Raw genomic sequence first — 21,910 nt, 5'->3', positions numbered from 1 at the left:
CGCCAGTGCTTAATTCTTGCTTTTAAAATCAGGCTCTCTTTGATCTTGAGGACTGAAATGATCTGGAAATGAAACAGCCATTGCTTTGCAGAAAATCTGGATAGGGTCCCAGACATGGCTTTTACCTGGAAGGCTTCCAAAACAGGATGAAATCTCTCTAGTTTCAGAACAAATTGCAAGATTTTTTCTCTATGTCTAGTCCAACTGTGGAACTCGAGCCCTGATGTTTCCTGGTTCCCAAAACGCAGATGTAATAACCTCTAAGGTGAACTGGGAGCATTATTCCCCCATCTTCTCCCCTCTGCCTCTCCTCTGAGGGTCAAGGGCAGGGAGAATTTTATTAAAGTGAAGGCTTAAAGTTCTGGGCAAACTTAAATTGAGGAGACAGTTGGTTATAACCCAAGCTGGATCCAGCCATGTGAGGGTTGGAGAGGACAGAGGACCAGGAGCATCTGTAACATCTGGATCCTGTTGCAGGCGCAGAAATATCTGCCTGGCTTCACATGACCTGGTCCCAGAGCCAAACCGGCTGAGAAATGTGGTTAAGAGACACTGAAGCAGGCTTTGCCCTAGCAAATGAGTCCCACTGAGAAAGCAAGCACATGAACATTTCTTTGAGTGTGTTTCTTTTAGTTAATATATTTCCATATGTTGCCTGAATATTTCTTTTACTGGGGCTTGTAAGTCCATCTGGTACTTGTATTGGGAGGGCTTGAGCTGGCAGATCCCTACACTGTGCTGTTACACAGAGACCTGGACTGCCCTTACAAGGACGGGTAGATGGTGATAGAGACAACTTCTCCTCAGCTATCTTTTTAATTAGATGAACTTCTCAAATCAACCAGGGCAACCAGGTTACTTACTGTCAATACACTCCCACAGTGCCATTTTTTTATGTTGCAAAATTACTATGGGCTCTGTCTCTGAAGCACAGCTGTCCACAATACAGAAACCTCTCCCTTTTTGTGTGCTTGATGGCCAGTCGCTGCACAGAGCAGCAACCCTGATCTAGGATGTGTAAAGGAGAAAGGATGCCAGGGCATCAATACTAAGCAGAAATTGTGCTGAAATATCATAGTTTGCCAAGACAATGAGAATCACTTTCCCTTGCATGTGTTATTAAGGAACTGGGGAATAATTATCTGCTTTAATACAAGCTTTTTCCTTCTGCTTGATTAACTTCACTGATATCAACAGAGAGTGTGATGACTCTGAAATGACAGCTCCTGGTAGCACGTTCTGGGATTAGCAAAAACAGGTTGTCACTTTACCCCAGTCAGGAACAGTCAGTCACTTTGTGCTGAGCCCTGGACAGAAGAGCCGGGTTCTGCACCAGACATCTGACAGCCGAAGCGTACAGCAGGTCCAGCCTCCTGCCAGGTGGCTCTCAGGTTGGGCGTGCAGGGCTAGCTGCTTCGACAGGAGACTCGATTTTCTGATGCAGCACCATGTGGTTTTGGCTATGCAGCTTCCAGACTGAAAGCACTCAGTCCTTCTCTTGCTAAACTGTGACCTCCATTAGCCTGGAGATCTCTGACCAGCCCCACGGTGAGGCACAGGGCTCTGTCTCTCCTGATTTCAGTGTTCTTTACAGCAGTGCACAACATGCTGAGCTGAGTATAAATATTATGTACTTTAAAATGCCTGGCTTTAATGGTAGCCCTAACTCTGACTATTCAACGTGGAAAGTGACAGCGCATACACCAGCCGTGGAAGGGATGGAGGGAGAGGTAGGGCAAACACGCAAGAGAGTAACTCAGAGCAATGGCATGAAACAGTCAAACAATCCTTTCATTCTTACTAAAGTTGTAAAAATTCTGTCTTATAGCTTCTGTGGAAATTCATCAATATATGGAAAACTGCATAGCAACTGTGGGGACAACAGGAACCTGCCTATAAATTAAAGAAAGCTACTGTGAGTATGCGGAGCTATCTGGGGAAAGCACTGAGGCAGAGTTGCAGGGCTCAGCGGAGCTAGCACAGGGTCCATAGAAAGGGATCCTTCAGTAAAGTCCTCATTTTGTCAATGTCAAGATACACAGGAGCTGTAAAACAGAGCAAACTGTGTGCATGGAAGAAAAATAGGAATTTAGTCCAGCGTCACATTCCTTTGAAAATGTCATAATCATTTTAAAAAGAAGATGAAATATCTGTGCATTTTTTAAGAAAAATAGGAGGTGAAAAGACTGATTCTCAAAATCTGTGAAATATACAGTGATGAGTTATTGAGGATGGGGGGGGTGTTTTTGTAATTCAGTAGGCATCTCAGTCCTCTGGTGAAATGATGTATGGGGCAATCGTCTGGTAGGGGCTGATGGGATGTAAATGAAACTAATTAAGGAAATGTCAAACATAATTAATAAAACAGGTTTAAGTTGCAAAAGCACTGTCAGCTGAATGAATGGGGAAGAATGCCGCATTCCCATTGTTTTGGGGCTTGCTCGCTTACTTATATGTTTATTTATTTATTTATTCCTTGCTCACCTACTTGCCCTCTCACCAGTTTTTCAGTTCCACCATTCAATTAGATCTCAGAAAGCTCTTGGTAGCCACTTTCATTTTCACCTTGCCCCCTTCTGAGCTGGGGTCCCATAGAATAAGAGGAATATAAATTTGCCCTGTCGGCTTGCAGCCTGGGAAGAAGAAGAAGAAAAAAAATTAATTGCTAACTCCTCATCTTCCCCAAGTACTACAGGACATTAACATAACCAATTTGCTTGAACTCCTCACTGGCTGCTTAATAGAGCATCTGACCAGCTGATAAGACCTGGGTGCTGCTGCTTATGATACCTTGTTATTAGCATTTTCATAATATTCAAATATTACAGCTCCATGATTCACTAGCCTCCATTCATTATTGATAAGTACAAAAAATAAATAAAAAGGGTTTATAAATAGCAAAGGGGGGTGAGCGACCTATAATTATGGCAAGCAAATTAGGGAGCATGGTAGAGTCAGTTACATTTGCCTAGGAGTAATGATGCTCAAGAACTTTTTCTCCCCAGGGACCAGAAAAATAATGGATTCCCTGGCAGCTGCAGATGGGCTAGGAAAGGCTGTCACCCAGGACACTGTTTATATAAGTTAGGCTGAGCATATGGCTCTGCGTCCTTCCTGTAGCCACCTCCAGATATTGCAGTTTCAATAAAAATAAATAAATACGTAAATAAAAATAGCCCCTCACTGGAAGGTGGTGGTGAGGAGATATGAGGATGAGAAAGGTGGAGGGGAAAAAAAAATGCCAACAACCAGAGTGAGTCCGCTCAGAAGTTTCTGTTGAGAGCAATCCCAGCAGCTCAGGGAACAAGCAGGGGTGATAGCCTTAAAACCAGAGGCTGTTTAGCTGCATCACTGAAAAGACAAAGATGAAATGTGATTTCTGCTAAAGCAAAACCTTTTCCATGTTGCAGTCCAAGTCAGTCACACTTATACACCAAAGCTTTGAGCCTGAGATGATAAAAATCATGGTTCCAGTTGAAAGTAGGAGCTACTAGAAATCCACTGGATACTTTATAATTTAGTTCCTGTGGTTTTATTTCCATTAATCCAATCAAAGGCCTTTTTTCTTTACTAATGAAACTGGAATGAAACACAAAAGGGAGGCTGACCTGTTAGCAGGTGACTGTTTCTTCTAAGTTATTCATTAAAAACACCCTAACACTCTGGTGCTGAAGGAGGCTGTACATACTTCTATATAAATTAAACATAAGTGAGTTGGCTACAAGGGAAAAAAAAAAAGTTATTTCTTCTAACTCCAAATCATTGTACAGCATGCATGTATTGGAAACTGAACCCATGCAGACATTTGCAGAGGAGTGGGGACTAACCCTTGCGTACCAGCTGCACCCGTCATTTTCAATTCCAAGTAGCTCTGAACGGCCAATACTATTGTGGGCACAAATATTCCCAAAGTTTTGCAATCAATGTACTGTGGATCAGATGGGAATGGGCCTTGGTTTGGCCTTTCTTGCTAACGTTAGAGTAGGCTCAGAAATAGAAGGGAAAAACTTTGGCAGGAAGACTGCAGTTTGAATGTTTTCTGCCTTCAATTTTTTCTTTATTAAATTTAATTAAATTATTACTGAGACTGGTTTTGGCATTATATTGCTGATTCAGAGCTTTCAAGCCTTCTATTGGTAACTTTGAAGAATGTGCCACTGGCATTTCTTGAAAAACTGCTATCTGAAAACACCAACCTGCCTACAAACTTCACAGTTTGTTTTTCAGTCTTCCCAATGTTATCTTCAGATTCTCCCAGCATCTCTGTTGCCCAGCATTATTAGCAAGTATCCACTCCAGACTGCATTCTCATCTGAATATACAATTCTTGAGAACTTTCCTGCATCTTATCAAAAAACAAAGAGGGCATATTTATCAGAGCAATCTTCCAATTAGCCACCCTCAACAGCCTGCGCCTGGAGCCTTGACCATTTTGATATATACAACAAAAAGTCCAAACCAAAAATTATTCATCTTTATGCTCTGAACTCTGGCAAGGTTTACAAAGTAGGCAGAAGCTCAGCAATGAACCCTACTTCTGCAGCAAGATTTCTCCTCAGAACATCCCCAGCCCTGTGGAAGCTCAGGCTTGGGTCTGAGCCGTCCACCGTCAACAGAAGCATCCATCTTACGGAAGGATCCTTAGGCATCCTGTAGGCTCTGGTCTGCCTTAAACCTCATGTTAACATCATCAAGGAGAAATACAAATTTAAACTGACACAGACTTGCTTGTCTCTTCCTTTGTGTTTAAACACAGATGGTTGCTTTTGTTGTGCTGCTGCATTTCAGCCAACGCAAGCAGCAAAGTACTTAACTGGAATATCTCTCTTCCCTTCTCCAAATGCTCACAGTTTTTTTGTAGGTGAAGTATCATTCTTAAGAATATATATAGTGTTTTCATGCTCTTGATCTAATCCATTAGTCCTTATAATTTATTGTTAAGTGCTTGGATGTAGGAGCCATGACAGCTTTGAGTAAAGCATTTCAGCAGGCATCTGCTTTATATAAATTATAGGAACCTTGGTCACACAAGTGTTCAGAGAGAAACAAAGGTCTTTTACCAACATCTGCAGCTTTTAGGATAGTGGGTTTTTTTGTTTTTTACTGTAAGAGGCTTTGGATCTTGGAAATAGTAACAGAGCAAATCTATGAACTACCCGCAGACTTGTTATTTACATTTATATTTGGTACTGTGCTAATGGCTCCAAGGCAGGCATAACATGATTGACATGGGGGTTGGGAGCTGGAAAACACTTTGTTAGTCTCAAATCAGCTCCTTGGAGGCTAAAGCCCTGATTAACTATAACTGGAGTGGATTGTCTTAATCTGACTGCTGTAGTATTTTACGTCTAGTCATTTAGGCTTATTTCTGTAAATACTTAGATAAGCTTGAATCAATTACTTCAGTGTCTCCCTTTGTCTCCTACCATCAGAAATGGCATGGTGTCATGATATAAGTAGGCAGAACAGCAGGGTCAGGGAAATGATACCTTGTGCACAGAGAGCAAGGAAGATGTGTGTTAACATGAAAGACTTTGCCTTGGAAGATGGCTTCTCATATATAAAGAAGAATGCTTCACATTCTTGCTCAGTGTCTCTCAAAACTAACACCTTGTAACCAGGAAGGGTTGCAAAATCAGTGCTATTCTGAATATTAGACTGTCCCAAAGGCATTTCTCTCCTCTTTTGGTCACCCCTTCTGGCTTTTGACTGGCTAGGAGACAACTGAAAGGACAGCAGGACTTTTGCTGGTGATATGCAGTTGACGGAAGGTCTGATGTGCATATGCTCTTGTTGCCTTCTCACTTGTGCTGCTCAGATTAATTCGGCTCTCTCATGAAGCTTTATGCATTGCACACTTCCTGACTAAAAACAAAGAAGTCTGACAGAGCAAACTAATTGAAACACAGCGCTCTGCATCTCACTTTGGCACCACCGTTCCGTGCCGGAGCTGCACGGTTCAAAGTTAATAGAGTGCCGTGTCAGGGATGCCACTCACTGGGGTGAAACGCAACGCGATGGTGGACAAGCCTGGTGAGTGGTTTTCCTCTTCAAAAGTAGCTTGGAGACATGACTTCACTCTCTTTAGTACCTCCGGATGCACAAAGGCATAGCTCTGAAGGTGATGGGATCATATCAAATCTACCCGAGTGCAGAGCTTTGGTTTAATTTTTTTTTTATATCAATGGCTGGTCTCAGCTCTAATTAACCTACTCCCCTATCAGTCCATTCCCTCCCCACATGCCGTCTTTTCCCCTTCCTCTCTGTGATCTCCATTTCACTACAGAGATGGCCTGGCAAAGAGACATTATTCTATTTAGAAGCCGAGCACCTCACTAGGGGTGACAGGCCTGTTTTTAGGTCATTTATCTAATTGCTCTTTGCAGATAAGAATTAATTAGCCCGATTATTTTTCTTAGTTTTTGGATGGGTTCCCCACCTGGAGAGAAGAAATTCCTCTATGTCAGTGATTAATTGCTGAGCCAGAAGCTTTCTGCCTTGCATTTGTAATAAATGCCGACTGGTTCTTTAGGTCGCATTAGGAACCAGGCAGATTGTGCTTAAAATGCACAGGATAATAAAGCATTTGTACAAACAAGATCACTGCCATTAGATTTTGATTAAATATTTTAATTTATCTGGAGGTTGAGGGACTGTGGGAATCAAAAGGTTTAAGGTCTCCTATTCCCAGCACTTTCCAATGAGAGCCGCCCTATAGCCCTTTGATCTAAAACAGATGAACCTCATGGCAATGCTTCAGTTCAGGATTTGGCACAGCTGGTTTGTCTCATACTGGTCTGAGTGCTCGGAAGGTCGTGAGTGTGCAGCCAGCTCAACTCGCTTGTGATAACATTTTGTGAACTACAATAGAGCAGGAGTTTGGTCAGGCTGAGGGAGGAAAGGTTAAGATTTGTGTGTGAAATTATGGCAGATTTATATCCAGCTGAGTTTAACACAGTAGAAGTTTTTCTTTTCTTTTCTTTTCTTTTCTTTTCTTTTCTTTTCTTTTCTTTTCTTTTCTTTTCTTTTCTTTTCTTTTCTTTTCTTTTCTTTTCTTTTCTTTTCTTTTCTTTTCTTTTCTTTTCTTTTCTTTTCTTTTCTTTTCTTTTCTTTTCTTTTCTTTTCTTTTCTTTTCTTTTCTTTTCTTTTCTTTTCTTTTCTTTTCTTTTCTTTTCTTTTCTTTTCTTTTCTTTTCTTTTCTTTTCTTTTCTTTTCTTTTCTTTTCTTTGCTTTTCTTTGCTTTTCTTTGCTTTTCTTTGCTTTTCTTTGCTTTTCTTTGCTTTTCTTTTCTTTGCTTTTCTTTTCTTTGCTTTGCTTTTCTTTGCTTTGCTTTTCTTTGCTTTGCTTTGCTTTTCTTTTCTTTTCTTTTCTTTTCTTTTCTTTTCTTTTCTTTTCTTTTCTTTTCTTTTCTTTTCTTTTCTTTTCTTTTCTTTTCTTTTCTTTTCTTTTCTTTTCTTTTCTTTTCTTTTCTTTTCTTTTCTTTTCTTTTCTTTTCTTTTCTTTTCTTTTCTTTCCTTCCTTTCCTTTCTTTCCTTTCCTTTCCTTTCCTTTCCTTTCCTTTCCTTTCCTTTCCTTTCCTTTCCTTTCCTTTCCTTTCCTTTCCTTTTCCTTTCCTTTCCTTTCCTTTCCTTTCCTTTCCTTTCCTTTCCTTTCCTTTCCTTTCCTTTCCTTTCCTTTCCTTTCCTTTCCTTTCCTTTCCTTTCCTTTCCTTTCCTTTCCTTTCCTTTCCTTTCCTTTCCTTTCCTTTCCTTTCCTTTCCTTTCCTTTCCTCCTTTCCTTTCCTTTCCTTTCCTTTCCTTTCCTTTCCTTTCCTTTCCTTTTCCTTTCCTTTCCTTTCCTTTCCTTTCCTTTCCTTTCCTTTCCTTTCCTTTCCTTTCCTTTCCTTTCCTTTCCTTTCCTTTCCTTTCCTTTCCTTTCCTTTCCTTTCCTTTCCTTTCCTTTCCTTTCCTTTCCTTTCCTTTCCTTCCTTCCTCTTCTCTTCTCTTCTCTTCTCTTCTCTTCTCTTCTCTTCTCTTCTCTTCTCTCTCTTCTCTTCTCTTCTCTTCTCTTCTCTTCTTCTCTCTCTTCTCTTCTCTCTCTTCTCTCTCTTCTCTTCTCTTCTCTTCTCTTCTCTTCTCTTCTCTTCTCTTCTCTCTTCTCTTCTCTTCTCTTCTCTTTTCTTTTCCCCTTTCCTTTTCTTCCCAATTCAATTTCTGTTTCATTTTTTCCCCCCCTTTTTTTACATAATGATGCTGAGCATTCAGCCCCCAAAAAACAGTGATTTTCCACAGCACCTACTAATGAAAAGCACAGTGGCCTCGGTTCACAAGCTGGTCACCTAAGGACAAATCTCCACTCCAGGAGTATAAGCAAGTCAGACAGGATGATCTCTTGTGCCCTTAAAACCTGATTTCTGTCCTAAAAAGTTCATGGAGGAAAATGGGAGCCTTGCCATTTATTTTGGTGTGCTTGTGAACTGTTTGAAACCCCTGATGTCCCAACAGGAGAAATTAATTGCTGGTGTTAGAGCAGTTTCTCTAACACAGCTGATCACAAAAGACATCGAGCTGCCTACTTTACGGTGATCACTACCACCTCAGAGAGACGAGGGCTGAAAAAGCAGAGGAATGAGATACTGTGTGATCCCTTGGTCTGACTCCTTCTGTCTCACAGCTGAGAGATGTTAGGAGGGCAGTATCGGAGCATCTGGCACTGAATGCCTGTGCTGTGTCTGTTCTGTAGAAAAAAATAAATCTTCCTCATCCTGAAACACTTACACAACCTTTAAATTGGAGAGAAGTAAATTAGGGTCCCTGTGTGGATTTTCACTGTTAGTAGGCAGAGTTATTTTACTGGGGGTTTTGTTTGTTTGCTTTTAAATGGAAAGGGGAAAAAAATGAGAAAAACTGAAAACATGACAATTTCTCTCCTGACAAGTGGGCTGAGGACAGAAGAGGAGAACCGATTTTTCTCTAATGTATAGGAACAATATTGCATTGTGAAAAGTAACTTTCCATGGAACTTCGATTTTTACTCAACCGCAGTATTTTGAGAATACCATTCCCAACTGTGATTTAAAGACAGAAAAATCTACTGCTACACTGATGCTTAGTCAAAAATCAATGCTTAAAAATTGCTCCTACCTTCAACTTTGAGCTACGGGACATTATTTTGGCTTTGAGTATCGTGTAAAGCCCATGAGCATCAGATATAGCTGATATTTCTCACTACCTACAAAATGATCAAAATTCTTTTACCCTTTCTTTTGTTAAATTGAGATTTCATTCAGGTCACCATAGCTGCCTGCATTTCATAACTAGACCTATAAGAATACACATCCAAGACAGAGCACCTAGTTGTTTTCAGATACCCAAGGGGAGTTGGGTATTGAATTCAATATGAGTGATCATGATAAATACTTTCTTTTTACATCTTAGCTATTCGACCCTATTTTACCTATTATATTACATAATAATTTAAGAATAAATACAACATCTCATCATGTCTCTGGGAAGTTACATTACAACCCATTTTTCAGATGTGGAAATGGAGCCCCTGTGAGTCTGAGCTCTTTCCCTAATGCCACAAAATGTGTCACTGGAAAAACTTCACACAAAACCTTAGCAATGTCTGCTCTTATTTTAAGCCCACACCAAACCATTTAATTTAAGTAAGATTTACCTCCCCCACCTGAGTGTCATTTCTGGCACTGTACATGAGGAAATTTAACAATATTGAGTGGCCTGAGTTATGATAATGAAAGATGGTTGCTAAGAAAAACCATGATGATAGCCAAGAAATTAATATTACAGAGATGAAAATCTTCTTATAGACCCAAAATAATAGATGTTCTGTATCAATATATGACTAATCAGCACTCAAGGATTTATCTTTCAAATTACAGAACATGGTGGAGACATTTAATGCAATATGGTCTCCCTTCAGAGAGATACAGTATGTGACTAAATATCTCCAGTGAGTAATATTCACACTTACTCAAGTACTGTAAATATATCCCTGATAAATCTGGAGAGCAAATTCTTGTAAATTCTTGTTTAACACTGTAAGGAAGCTTAATAACTTTCCAATCTATCAACATGTTTTAATTTCCTACTGTGCAGTTTCTAACTGAAACAGGACATTTAACAGAAGAGACTCAAAACTAACAGAGAATGGGCTATCGTGTATTAGAGAACCTTGGTATCAAATGTGCCACTGAACTGTGTGAGTTTGAACAGGACATTTTTGAATGTGAATGTTTCATTAATGCTATGCTTAATTATGCATGCAATTTTGCATGTAAAACTAAGTGCATGTGCAATATGCATTTTACAAAGAGAAAAAATCCTTTCCACTAATAAGTGGAAATGGCTAAGAACCTGATAGGTGGTTGCAGTCAGATGGTTACATCAGCAAGAGGCACTATGTGTACTTACTCATGTTTTTTAAGGTCCAGAATGCAGGCTGAGTAGAATACTCAGTGAAAATCATGCCACACTTAATAAAACCAACCTATTTTTAAGTGGGATGTAATAATGTTAACCTGCACGTATTTCACAGGGCTTGGAAGGGTACAGATTGGCTGATTAGTAAACCAGGTTTATGTGATGTTTCAAGCCCCCAGTTTTGTCTTGTTTTCTCTTTTAAGGATGTGTCTGGGTGCCTGACAAGGGTACATCTACTCAACAAATTAAATCTAACAAACCCATCAACATATATACTATCAGGTTGTTTGGTTGGTTTTTTTTGTTTGTTTGTTTGGTTAGTGTTATTTTTAGAAGACTCAACCTAATTTCTTTAGCCTCTTTTCTGAGAAAAAAAAAACCCACACCCCTGAACTTGTGCTGTCAGTGGGAGGATGTCCATTGCAATGGTGTGCACATAAACTTGTGTTGGACAGAGGGGAGCCAGGGCATTTGGTCTTGCTGGGTCTGGAGGGAAGCAGATTTCAGAGTCAAGATACCAGCACTGAGATGTCCTCAGGGTAGGTTTCATCTCCCTTAAAACAGTGCGTATTCCCAGATCACAGTAAATTGTATCACGATATTGCTCGCCTCCTCTGCCATGAGAGCAGATGAATTTAGAGTCAGACCTTTAAAGCAGCTGAGACACAGGCCATGCAAGGCTGTAAGGAGAACTAAGAGGAAATCAGTGCAGATTCTTAAAATCTAGGGGACGACACTGCAGTGGAATGTGAGCAGCCACACTGCCCAAAACCTGAGCTGCCCAGTAGTTATCAGATATTGCCCCAAGAAGAGAGTTCAGAATTAATCAGAGCTGTGATGGATAGATGCCTGAATCACAGCTGCTACATTGGGGTGTTACCTGAGTTAATCTTTATTGATAACACTGAAAATACCTCAACATTTTTTCATAGGTGATAATTATCATTTGTTATCTGCAATTTTTTTCCCTAAGCTTTGGGAGATTCCTATGTGCTTTAATATCTTTAAATGTATTTATGCCTTTCTCAATAACATTTTTTACTTCAGAATCTGTGGTCTGCTGCACCGGTCTTTTCTTTGAAGGCTTATTACTTCTATAGGTATTTTCTAGGGAATTAATTTAAGGAAGATAGTTGGTTTGGCCCTCTATGTGAGCAAATGCAGCAATGCCTGTATACTGTTTTATAAAGTGTGCAAGGGTTTTTTAACATGTAAGTTATTTACTTACAATGATGCTGATGCTATTGTCTATATAAATGTGTTTCCAGCCCCAGAATGGGCATAAACTACTTACTTTGAATAGCAAATATCAAAGAAAACAACTGAGCTGAGAATTAATGACTCACTAATTCTGGGTTTTTTTCAGCTCTAGGGGTCCCTCCAAAAGAAACATCTTCCTACAAGTGATAATATGAAATCTTGCTGTTCCTCCTACTTGCCTTTTTCCTCCATGGGGTCTTTAAACTTACTTCAAGTATTTGAAGACCTTCCTACATTTTTCCTATAATCTTCCAAGCCAAGTTTCCACAGGTTGTTGAAGACATTTTATTCTCATTCTACCTGACAGGACTTTCCAATGTTCTCTGCAAAATTGATAAGACCTGATTTTATTTCTCTCTTTTTCCTCCCCCTGCCCCCCCCCCCAAAAAAAAAAAAAAAAAAGAAATTAGATGGGGAAATAAACACAGAAAACAAGTGCTCAAAACGTTACAGGACACCTGCAATAGGCCAAGGAATTAAATCATTGTTTCCTGACCCCCTCAAGTCACCCTTTGCCTATCACAGTGCAGAGAAATTTGGATTACAGAGAACCACCTCCTTTTGCCTGTTATTCATGTAATTAACAACATTGCAACAATTCACAACAGTATTTTAAATGCGAATATTATCAATATCAGTGCTTCCTTTTGAATAATACATTCCTAGACATCTCTCGTTATGATTCACAACTCTCTGGTGTGATCGAGCCCCTGGTAGCTCTCTCAAAAGTTCTTGAGATTTATATTTATTTCCATCATTTCAGGACACTTTTTGTAAAGATGAATATCTTTTAATACCTCTTGCCTGGGTGGAAGGGGTGACCCTGATTTTTGCAAAATCTTATTTTGCAAAACACATGCTGGGTATATTAGAGCCCTGATGAGATACAGCACTGGCGAGAGAAACCTTCGAACATTACTATATTTTTTCCTCCATAATGTGAAAACTCTAAATGATATTGTTGATTAGATACAGCATATTGGTAAAGGTCTTGCTAGCTCTCCTGAGCATGTCTGCTTGACTTCTAAATTCACAGCACTAAAATGTTTTCATTCCCTTTCCCTTCACTCCCCACTTAATCCTTAAGCATTTTCACCTTAATCCAGAAGTTTTCAAATGCCCTGACAAACCAGCTAAATGTAAAGAAATAGCTGCTTCTCTTAGCTTTTTTTCCTGTCAATCATTTAAAACCCAGCGGTATGTGTGATGAGGATGAGTCAGTTTGTAGAAAAGCAGCAACTTAGCAGTTGGCTAATGTTTTGCGAGCTGCTCGGTTTAGACAGATGGAACACTTGTATTTCATATCTCAGCACCGTCCCTGATTACAGTTTTTTAGTAGTCCCAGGTACTAACTACCTCGGCATCAGAAGAGATTGGTGGCAGTCTGGTGCTCGCAGCTTACTTGTGATTCTGTAAGGTTTTCTTATTATATTCAATAGTTCTGTCAGACAGGTGTTGGAGGGATGCAGTTGTGCTTTGGGGAATAGCAGGTAAATTTATGCATCTTTAAAGAACTGGCAGATTTAGCTGCCTACATGTGATTTAAGGGCCTGATCCCAAACCCATTAAACTTAATGGGAGTTTTTCATTGACTTAGCTGGCTTTGGATTAGCTCCTAAGTGAATTTCCAGTAGAAGGCAAAAACCCAGCCAACAAACCTGTCGATTTCTTGGCACACTCATCTCCTTTTAGTGAGCAGTGGCATAGCCAAACCTTGCAGAGCTGCCCAGCCAAATTATTCTAACAAACACAAACATTACCTGCAGACACTTTTACCCCTTACCTAGAACACCCAGAATCTTTGATAAAAGCTTGAAGGGGCACATAAATATATTAGAGGGTTTTCCCCACGTAAATTTTGTTAAAATGGAAAAAAGAAATGTAGGCTTTATTTAAATAAATTAGCCTCTGTTGCCTTAGAATAGACAATTGCTGTACCACATTGGACATAAAGAGCATATAACCCAGTGTGCTCTCTGGATTCAGCTAACAGCAGATATCTCAGGAACAACACAAGGATATTTTTCTAAAATACTCTGTTGTTTTTCAGTGACCTGTGGCTCAGAAAATCCCTAAACAAGAGATCTATATGCATTGAATACCTCTCAATGTGTTTTTCTTTCACGAATTTCTCCACAGATTGTTTTTGAAACCATGCAACCACCCTTAAAGCTTGTTGCAAGGAATTTTACTAGTTGCCTTTGTGCTACAAAGAGAAAAGTCTTGTTCATTTTGAATATACTCCTTGCTAGTTTCATTTTATGACTTTTAAATCTTAGATTACTAGAGACAGTGAACACTCATTATCTATTTGCCATTTCCAGGCCAGCCAGAATGTTAAAGACCTATATCTGACCTCCTCCTCCCTCTCCTAGGTTGTTCTTTTTCAAGATAAAAAGTCTTGATCTACTTAGCTTAACTTGGAAAACATAATGTAACTTTTCCTAACCTCAAATAATTATGGACCTGCAATTAAATTTTGTGGTCAGCTTGGATTCAATCAATACATTAGGCTTACTGGACATGATGATATTTGTTCTGACTTTTTTTTTTTTAATACCAAAATTAGCCTGACTCAACCTCCTTCATGAGGGGGGAAGGGGGGGGGAAGGGCGGGAAACGTCTATTTTGAGGATTCCTGCCATTGCATTAGTTAATAATAAGGGGCATATTAGTATTCTTGAAGCTCCTATAGTCTCTATGTTTCATACAGAGCTGTAAAATAAAACAGCCATAGCCATTAATATGCTAATGTTATATGCTATGACCATGTTATGCTCTCTCTCTGAGTATCTCCACTGTCTTCCTATCTCTTTCCACATCACATTAACACTCCCTGGGTGAAATCCTGACCCTGTTGAAGTCAATGGCAAAACTCCCATTGACTTCACTGGAGTCAGGATTATCTCCTCCAAGGAGCTTTATGACTTTGCTCCTGACTGCGTTTCTGTTTCAACACCCTAGTGTATCCCCTACTTGCTCTCCCTCTTTTCTAATAAATGCTCACCCCCATGCTCTCATTTACTTTGGCCTTGCACTCCTAATTCTACACCTTCTGGAGATGAGTTTGCCAGCATGGAAAAGTCTTCCTCCGCCCCGCCTGCCCACTGACTCCCTCCCTCTGCTGTCAGACTCTGCTTAAATTTTGTATCTTTCACTGCAAGCCACTCTTCAGGCATTCTCCTCTCCTTTCTCTGATTCCGATCATGATACAGGATATACTAAAACTGTAAGAATGGGTGAAAATTGCCTGCCTGCCTTCTCAGATGACATCAGACAAGGTTTTCATATGCAAGACCGCTATAGTTAGGGAAATGCTTCCCAGGCGTTTTCTCCCTCTCATTTTTCCACCTTGTATGCAGTCCTTGCATTAGATAGACCTGTAACATTAATTCCTCACAGTCCTGCCTTATATTTTTAATTGAATTTTATTAGAGTTATGCACAGCTATAGAAAAAATAAATTACCCTAAAATTAGCATGTTGAATAGGCTAAGGAGTATTTAGAAATGAGCAGAGAAGAATGCTTTGTAGATAATTTATCATGCAGGAAGAAGAAAGGGTTGGCCTGACTAAGGTCTTCCAACTCTTCATGAATATATAGTGTAATCAGTAAAGTAAGGAGTTTGCATGATCAAGCGCTAACCAGAAAAAGGTCACAATACAAAGTTCATTTAAATCAACAGAAAGTCTCTGATTGTCTTGGATAGAGGCCTAAGTAAGGATTTCGGGATCCGACCCATTGCATCACATTGCACAGAACCTTGTAATGTATTGTGATTTTATTTTTTATTTAAGTATAAGCTGAGCAGCTTTATACTGTTGACTTTGAATAGTTTTGAGTCTAAGCTGAAAGACCCCAGAAACTATTAATACCCTCCAGAGAAATATCAGCCTGCAATAGTGAGTATGGATCCCTCTTGTTGACCTAGTTTATATCTACAGAATCAACCTACACAATTCTTTTCACCAGCTGCTCTGTGGCTTAGGGAGATGGGGTGTTAATTAATGAGACATTTGTTGAAATTTATAAGGGCTTTTCCTATCCAGGTTAGACATAAATTATGAAGGCTCTGGCAAAGTGGGCAGAATATTGTTTACTGTAACTGTTCTGCTTATTTTAGCCAGTACTGGAGAAAATAGGTCTTCAAAGAACAATTTACATGCAGGAGCAAGCTTGATGAGAAAAAGAGAAGAACATATTTTTATAAAAAAAAAGGTCACAGTAGGAAGAGATTTGTTTTTCTTTTTTGCTGTACTATTACTTTTTGAAAATTCTTTTCCAGTAAGGCCTTTTAGTCCCTGATCTGTTAGGTAATGCATAATTGTATGCTTATGAGATTGTGATCTGTTTGAAATGGGTATGATGTCATACAAAATTCAGTATTATCTACTGCCTGGATTCCACAGAGATAAATATATTGGAAGTGCACACACAGAGAGAAAATTAGATAGATTTGCTTTGATTATGTGTAGACTCCTTTTTAATGTTAATTTCTCACAAATACTCTAGCATGGGAATTTAATGGCAGAAATGTTTGTAGAAATAGCTACTTTTAAGTGAGTACTGGAGAACAGTGGTTTTCTTAATAATGAAAAGCAAATTTCCATTTCTGAATCATAAGCATTGTCATTGTCAAGATAATTCAAAGCCTGACATTTTATCAGTCAGGAAAAAAAACATGTAACATGCATTTAATTAATATCTCCCTCTGAGGGTTCGCACACACACTGGAGTCTATGATAGCCGTTCATTTAGGAGCCTTTCGGTTCAAGCAGTAGATCCAGTTCTGGAGGTCCTTTTTCTCATTTACCCTCAACCTTTTTCATTTCTTATGACATGTGCCAGATTATGTGCCAATGGGGCAGACGTTTTGCAATGAAATATATTTTCATCAGAAAATGCTGATTCACCAAAAGCAAAATGTTACGTGGAGACATATTTCTTTCGATGAGCTTCTGAAAAGATACAGGTGGGTTCTGCTAAATGTTCATGTTCTTTCCATTCAGCTTGCTTAATAGCTCCTGGGATCTGCTTGAGGATCTGCAAATGCTGAGCTTTCTGGACTTGTATTCTGATTATTTGTAAGATCCAGTCCCAGCCATCCCCACCAAGGAGACAGCAATGCCTGAAAATCCTCTTTCATGATTCAGATCCTTGCAGACCTAGAAAGATGAGAGAAGCCTGTACAGAGCTATTAATGTGGGGGCTTGGCTTCTGAGTTCAACTTTATTCTGAAAATTTGCTTTTATTCCTTGTTTTTGTATAAAATTTTGTTTTATTCTGAGAGTAAAGGAATCTTTCTGAATATCTTTCTGAATTACTACTATGGCAAATTCAGACAGAAGCAGCTTTCTTTCATTGTTAATAGACCATTAACACACACACAAAAAAGGACAAGTCTATGTCCTGAAGACAATGGTTCAGCCTTGGTGAGGACATTTCATGAACTACTACAAATCCCGTTTTTCTGAGAGACCATAAGGTTATCATAGACTCAGAAATCAAAGAAGGCCCTGTGCTGAAATCACTCAGCTTATCCTTTGCTCCTTCCTTACCACGTTCTTCACCGTGGGACTGTTTCCCGGTGAGCCATGTGGGCTCCTTGCTAGTCCTGTGACTGCTCAAATGCAGTGATCTGCAGGGTAATCAAAGAGGCCATTTCATGTTCCTTGTCAGGCATTGGGCCTCCTGATCTCTTATCAATTATCTGTCAAAAGAAGAAGGTGTTCTTCTTCATTAACACATTGCAGTGTGGTAATTAACAACTAGATAGCGCAGGGCTTAAAAAGTGGCCTCTCTTGACCACTTGTTCAATAAATATTGACATAAGCACCAATGAAAGTATGTCATATGGGTCTTAGCTAAACACAACAAGCAAGAAAAGAGGAGAAAGGCAAACAAAGTGTATCACGACTTGTTTTTTGAAGAAACCTCTATCAGGTTTTAGCAGCAAATGGAAACAATTTGGACATTATTCAAGCCCAGGTTGCCTTGTTTCTTGTTTCTGTCCTGACTAAAGATGTGTCCCCCTCCCCCTGCTTTTGGGTGGGGGGTTACCTTCCTGTTGAAATAAGCCAGCAAGAACTTTGTCAAGGAATGAACTCTTACTGTAACCCACACCTCATTTGTCACCCTGATGGGCTGAGGAAAAGTGACATTTACAAACTGAGAATGAAAGTACATCCATTTCACCAGTCTGACACCCTGATATAATAACTATTTACCTTGAGAAAGAGGGACTGAGATTTCCGATTCTTGTGAATCTTCTCACTTTGGCACTTATTTTCTCACTCTGTCAAACAGCCCCAGATTAATGGAACAATTTGTTCAACAAATCATATTAGCAGAAAGCGCACAGGGTAAAGAGAAGGAGGCGGGGGAGCAGGAAATTTTTACTCATTCATAGCAGTGGTATCTCTGCAAATAAAAATGTAGTTATGTCTGACATTTACAGAGGTACAATGTGAAAGGGAAAAAGTGTAATGACTTTGGGCAGTTGAGAGATCACTTTGCAAGAACAGTAGTGCTCAAAAGGGAATAAGATAAAGTTACACATAACATCTAGATTGAGCTTCTTTCTGGAACATATTTGTCAAACACAGCAGGATCCGTCTGTGTTTAAAAAAGAGTTTTCCATTAAAATTAAGCACCGTGTGCTTTCCTAACTATAAAGGAATGCTCCCTTACAGTCTGCATTTCAGAAATGTTAGGTAAAGAATTAAAGTAAGTTGGAGCCATATGGTGAATGCTATGAATCCTTCTTGCTGGCTTGATAATGTTCAAAGGACTGATACAAACCTCGTCTAAGTCAGTGGAGGATTTTCCATCGACTTCATAGGGCTCCAAATCGGGCACAGAGCAATCAGAAGCCCAAGTCTTCCTCTGCGTTTACTGCTCATTTACACTGTATAATACCACTGCAAAAGCAAAACAGACAAACAAGGTCTCTTGTTTTCCTGTACATGTATAGATCTCATCGTGGAGGCAAGAGAAAGGAAGAATGCAACAATAGTTGCAGCTTTATAGGGGCACATATGTAAGTAAGATCAATCCTGAAAAGTTGATATATGTTTTGGTATATGTTTTGGTCAGGAATTGGTGATCAGTTAAAACTGTATTGATGAGCAATTCACTGGGCAGCAAACTATACTTATTCCTCTCATCTCTAACCCAGAGCTCCCTGCAAAACTGTCTGTCAGTATTTATAGTATATACAGAGTAGATTATCTTTAAAAAGTGTTTCTTTTTAAGTCTGTGATGCCGGTTTCTGCTAGCCATGAAAGCATACAGAGCAATGTAGCATCATCCCCCCACATGCACACTCACACACTTACAAACACATTTTAAGAGGACACTCTAAGTTTGCCATCATGTTAATTTATTTCTGTTAGCTCGGTACAGCAACACTGTACCCTGCATCTTCAATGAAAATTGACGCTCCCTTGTTCCGTGTTTCTTTATGCCATGACCTTGGGTGTCAAGGGAAAATATTGCTTTGCATCCTTGTGTTGCTTGAGTCCTGCTTCTCTCTTTATAGCTTATTACTTGGCACACTTCAGAGCACCATGTACTGCAATGAGATATGCACTGTACGGCCGGCAACACTAGGAGTACTTCAGGCTATGGAGATAAGCATAGCTGAGTCTGTTGTGCAAATAATATTTTGCTCCAAATTCAAGTATTTAAATGTATGGTTCAAAGATTTCTGATAGTAAATTTTCAGTTTCTTAATAAAATTTCTTCTTTTATGGCTTGCTCCATAGCCCAGTGAAGTCATAGATCAGCCCTTCTCCGTGAGGGTGTTGATTCTCTCAGGACATTTCAGGTATGTTTGCATGCTGAGCAGGATGAATGGGGAGGAACCAGCATAAAAAAACCCCAAACAACCAAGCCATTACTTATTAGTTCAACTTGGTTTTACCTGTGTTAGTGAAAAAGATACATGCACAATTTCCTAAGCAACTGAATGAAAGGAATCCAGCACAATTAATGCAGTCAGGATTTACTGCAGCACGGCAGAGAGCAGGATCTGTCCTCTTCAAAATATGGTATGGGCAAGGGTGTTCACAGCCAACATTTCCTGAGCAAGTACAGCAATGAAGAGTTGCTAAAGCTAACCCGATTTTAAGTGGCTCAACCTCTTCAACCTATTTCAGCTTCTGAGCTTCTGAGAAAACATTGCCCCCTTCCCCTTTTCACCCACACTATGCTGAGCAAGACCCAGATGTCAGGAAGGCTGCAAAGTCCCTCTGCTGACCATTATCCTCCCTTCTCATCCCACATACTGCTTTACAGTTATTGGTTTTGTGAATTCCTGAAGTCCCCTGTTCTGGATGGCCCTGAGGGCAAAACCACCGACATCCCCTATGGCTTGAACGGTGACCAAGGATGAAAGCAGTAGAGACTTCTTGGCTGCTCTTCCTTGGACATCTCCAACCTAGCACACACACAAGTAACAACATAATTAGTTCAGAACAAAAGCGGCTTTGTACACTTCAAGGTTTACGCCTCACTGATCCTTCTGGATGCATCCCCATTCCATGGAAAGTAAATTACAGCACAAGGACTCGGTTGCAAGAAGTCTGTGAGACTTGGCACATGTCGTGGTCAGATGGCAGGTTCTCCTGCCAGTGTGCAACCCCCGAGGTAAACAGAGATCAATCCCAGCCTGGTAGGAGGAGATTCTGGGGATTTCATTTTTTTTAAAAAAAGCAATCCTCTTCTCTTATTTTGGTAGGTTACCACAAAGGGGAAAAAAAATATCTTGGTTTTATATCTTGAGGGTTCAAGACAGCACTGGATTTTTTTTTTTACAAATTTGAAATTTTGTGGATGGAGCTTCTCGACAGTTTTATTATGTAGATACTGAAGTAGGCTTCTGGTAAAGGCTAGTCTTCCTTATAACAGCATTAAAAGAAGGAAAAGGAGGTGCCAAGGTGGCTAAATTGCAACTGGAAACATGCCATAGGGAGGCTAAAAACAAAACAAAAATAATAATAGTAATAAAAAAATTAGCCCTCCCTCTCCAGAGAACTGGGAAAGAAACACAAAGCCCTGATTGTGAGTCTGTCCTTCCCAAAGCATCTCTGTGTGCCAACATATTCATATTACAGAACCGAGTGCTCTAATCTTTTCCCAGCTGCAGATTCTCCATCTCTACAGGCCTGTTCACTCCCATTTAGTCACAGACATAAAGATGGGCTAGAGCTGTTTGACACCTTTTCTAATTTTCTAGGAATGACTAGAAAGTACAAGGACTCTGTCTCAGAAATGGGCTCCACAGCAGAGGTCAGTTTGAAGCCTGTATGAACAGTGAGGGTTGCCCTAAGAAATGGTCCTGAATCTGTGAAAAAAAATTTTAAAAAACAAATTTCAAAACCTAAAATCCATGAGGGGTGTGTGTGTAGGACTTTCTTTGAGAAGAGTAAATCATGTATTTTAATTTTGACCTCTTTGATTATTTCACATTTTTATTGTCATGGTAACTGGTGTTTTTCCTTTAGAAATACCAGCAATTCAAACCATAATTCCCTTTCCCTTCCTAGCTTCTCCATATCGCTGGGTTATTTGCCCCCAAAAGAACTCCAGTCTGTGCTCCCACTGTAGCAATGAGATGAGGGAGCGGAGTATCCTGTACTTGGGTACAAATGCCTAACTGGGCACTAGAGTAGCTCTCCAAGTCAGAGAGGGATTTTGGCAGGAGACAGGACTTCTCCAGGTGCAGTCACAGCTGTCTGACTTGGATTTTTTGTGTAAGCAACACCAGAGCCCAAATATTTGTTCTTTGTATGAATCTCAATGCCAAGGCTGTGTGTATATGTATATTAAAAAATAAATCCCCAAAACAAAAAACACAAGAAAAAAATAATTAAGCTACTGTTCTGTAATAAATCCCATATTAAATCCTATGTTCATAATTAGATCTTATGGAGTTTAAACTTCATGGGCTAAAGCTGAAGGAATACCCGTGACCATCAGCAGAAGTTGTGCTATTCAGACCTTATTTTGTAATTTTATTTTGCAGAGCATACAGGCTAAAAGCTTCTCTCATGCATCATTCATAAATATTTGGAGGAGAGCTTTTACTCCAAAATAGTAATATTAGTCCTTGTGTCATGTGAGATGGCTTTGGTCATGTGGGAGTGCAATATCCTGAAAGCTGAGCTCTGCCCAGAGCTGTAAATGTATTTGTGTATAGCCAAGAGGAGAATTTTGTAAACTGA

The sequence above is a fragment of the Phalacrocorax carbo genome, chromosome 7 (genome assembly GCF_963921805.1).
Source record: "Phalacrocorax carbo chromosome 7, bPhaCar2.1, whole genome shotgun sequence".
NCBI classification, from domain to species: Eukaryota; Metazoa; Chordata; class Aves; order Suliformes; family Phalacrocoracidae; genus Phalacrocorax; species Phalacrocorax carbo.
Note: the sequence above shows the minus strand (reverse complement) of the source record.